Below are 3,322 nucleotides of genomic sequence, written 5' to 3' on the forward strand. Positions count from 1 at the left end.
ACAAATAAACAATGGAAAAAATAAGTAAATTAATCATTAAGTGTACAATATTTTATTCGCATTTTTGATTCAGCAAGGTACCCTGCACCTTTTGCTGATATAATAGCCAAACTGTGGTAACTCACAGAATTTTGATTCAGAATGCCAGTCACTCTGTGCAAATCATCAACTCTGCCCCCAGCCCAAGAACCCCAGACCATCACACTTCTTCCTCCATGTTTGACAGTTGGTGTCACACACTGAGGAACCATCGTTTCATCAAGTCGTGGCAGAAAAACACCTTGTGTGATGAACTGAAGATTTCAAATTTGGATTCATCGGTCCGTGAGACTTTGTCCAGTCTGCAGTAATCCACAGCTGGTATTTCAAGTCCCTGTTTTGTCCTTTAAAGAATGGCTTTCTTACTGCCACTCGGCCTGTCAAACCTGCAGCACAAAGTCTCCTCTTCACAGTAGAAATGACACTCACTTTTCAACCTCCGCTGTTAAGCTGTTGTGATGTGAGGCGCCTGTGATCACGCAAGCAAGTGACCCTCAGAAACTTGTCTTCTGATTGGCTTGTGACTTTGGCTCTGCCAGCTTTCTTCCTATCAGAGTTTCTTCTAGTTTCCAACTGTCTTTGGATTGTGTAGGACACCACTGGACTCCCTGACACTTTGCTGTTGTTTACTGTTCCTCCAAATGAAAGGCCTACACTTCTAAGGGTAATGGTGCTCTGTCTCATTCTATTTGTTCATTGCCGTTTTCTTGCCATTGTCACTGGAATATTGCCCAAGTAGTACTTCAGAGGGCGTAGTAACACAGTCTGCTGTAACTCTACTTTAAGACACTCAGAGGGTTTTTAAAGTAATCACCTGAAGTTGGGACACCTTTGCAAATTGTTTGCTCCAACTTGCAAGACTTCATTTACCTGAATTGCTGCAGAACATATGTAGGTTGTCACCTAGTAGTTGTTCCCTGGAGTTGGCCCATTTGTAATATTCAGAAATTTCCTTTTTTCAGTTTTTGCTAACCTAAACTTTAAATGTTAGCTTATGGCAGTTTACTGCTTAGCTTTTCAACATTTTAGGTCATTCATTGCATTTCACATGATCAAATTTGAAGAAAAACTGGTAAAAGTGAGGGGTTCTAAAACTTTTGACCAATGGTGTAAATTGAAGATACATTTATTCAACTATCTCAGTATGTAATATGTGTTGGAATTTTATTTTGTCATGTACCCTTGATGGAGCTCATGAAATACTGGGAGAAAGGCTTCCGGAAAGGTAATATCCATATCTCTTTCTAACAATATAGCTACACAAAAGATTGAGGCCATGTTTTCAGATGTAGAGGTCTACAACTCTGTGATGGCCAGTGTGGTGTGCTGGGCTGGTAACATCACTTCAAAAGAGGACCACCAAATCAATAAGCTAATTATAGGACACACTCTTGACCCCTGGAGGTTGTAGCAAAGGAGAGAATTAAACTTTCAGCCAATAAATCATTCAGCAGAAGTGTGTCAAGAAAAGTTACTGGGGGTCCTTTATATCAACAGCAATAAGCCTGTATAATGCCTTACTGGGACTGGAACTGCAATGTCAGGCATATGTTTCCTTTTAATTTTGCTTCTTTTTTAGTCATTCTGGTGTGTGTTCAGACCATCTATCTATTATATAGCGCCTTTCACATCTATCTATCTATCTATCTATCTATCTATCTATCTATCTATCTATCTATCTATCTATCTATCTATCTATCTATCTATCTAGCTAGCTATCTAGCTATCTATCTATCTAATTAATAAGATAAGAATTAATCAATCAGAACCTTAAAAAGAAGCAACTCTTAAAAGGCAAGAAAAAGAACAATAGCTAATGTCATACACACAGTTACTTGCTACAATCTCCTAAAAAATATAGCATACCTACTTTTTAATATCTGGAAAGACACAGAAAGACAGAAAATAGAAAATACTTCTAAACTTGCAATATCCTGATCCGGGTTGCGGGGAAGCAGGATCTTATCCTAGAAAGCATTGCGTGCAAGGCAGGAACAATCCGTCTGGCAGCTAATTAATACAATGTGTTATTTAATATAGACCTATTCATCTATTGCAAAAAACAAGGTTTATGTCATTGTGATATTACACATAGGCTGGTGGTCTGCAACATATATGCAGTTGGAAAAGTGGTCCCTGGATATAAGATGGTTGGGAACCACTGCTGTAATAGATAAGTGGGTAAACACACTTACACACTAGAACATAAACTACTTATGTGAGTTGAATAATCACTCCTTAGAAACGCAGATTAGCCTTGTCTATAGCAAATCTTTAAAGCCCCACTTCTAATATACTTCTGGGAAGCGCGCCTTCTCATTCCTTTTTTGTACGTGCTGTTTGATCCTTGTAGTGACCCGTAGTTGTAGTTAACGAGTGAGCAGGCGCACTCCTTGCTGAATGCGGAATAGTTTGTGAAATGTCACGGGTTTCCTGCATCTGGTAATTAAACATCGCGGCAGGGGGGCTTGGAGGTGAGAGCAAATATAATGTAACCCATTTCTTTTCTCTTTTGGGACACCGTATCACACCAGTTTATCGGATTACAAGCGAAAGAATATGTGAAAATTGTGCCTTAAAATCTCCCTCCCCCAAAAAGTGCTAATTTGCGTCCCTGTAAGAAAAATTATTGTTGTGTAAATCGTTTAGAATTAAGTGAAGGTTTGTGTTAGTCATCTTGTTAGCTCCACTACACTATATGGGTAGCCTGATTGCTTCGTTTTGGTTGCTTTCATTCTGTGAATATGCTGCCGAAACCAAGACATACAACCGGAGCCCGGAGAGTCGGTGCTGATCCCTAGGCATACTCATGCAGGCACCCACAAAAATAAAAAGCTACATGTGTACATTTCAAAAAGAGGAGCCAATCGATTCTAAAAGAAATGTGTAAATAAATGAAATGCACAAAAAATTAACCTAATGATCTTCAATCATTTCTATACAACTGGCAATGTTTAGTAATGCACGGTCCCATGGTGTAATGGTTAGCACTCTGGACTTTGAATCCAGCGATCCGAGTTCAAATCTCGGTGGGACCTCGTACTTGTTTTGTTTTTTTTTATTATCATTGTTTTAAATTAGATTGAAACAACAATAATAAAGCAAAGTTTATTTTGTACAGTTGGCAGACACATGACTGTATATATGCGTAAAGTAACTGAACCAAAAGGAAACGTGCACTTGGCACTCAAGTACAAGAAACATATGCTTAAATTAAAAAAAAGACTGTCTACTAATCCGTTGAAAAAATATTGTTAACATTTTATTAATATTGTGATATATT

At 38.3% G+C, this 3,322-nt stretch overlaps 1 non-coding gene across 1 annotated transcript; it reads left to right on the forward strand.

The window, feature by feature from the left end:
* The first annotated feature begins 3,005 nt into the window (after positions 1-3,005).
* Positions 3,006-3,077, forward strand: trnaq-uug (transfer RNA glutamine (anticodon UUG)). Its single transcript has one exon. It is a non-coding gene; the product is annotated as a tRNA-Gln (tRNA).
* Positions 3,078-3,322: the final 245 nt, after the last annotated feature.

The sequence above is a fragment of the Erpetoichthys calabaricus genome, chromosome 3 (genome assembly GCF_900747795.2).
Source record: "Erpetoichthys calabaricus chromosome 3, fErpCal1.3, whole genome shotgun sequence".
NCBI lineage: Eukaryota > Metazoa > Chordata > Cladistia > Polypteriformes > Polypteridae > Erpetoichthys > Erpetoichthys calabaricus.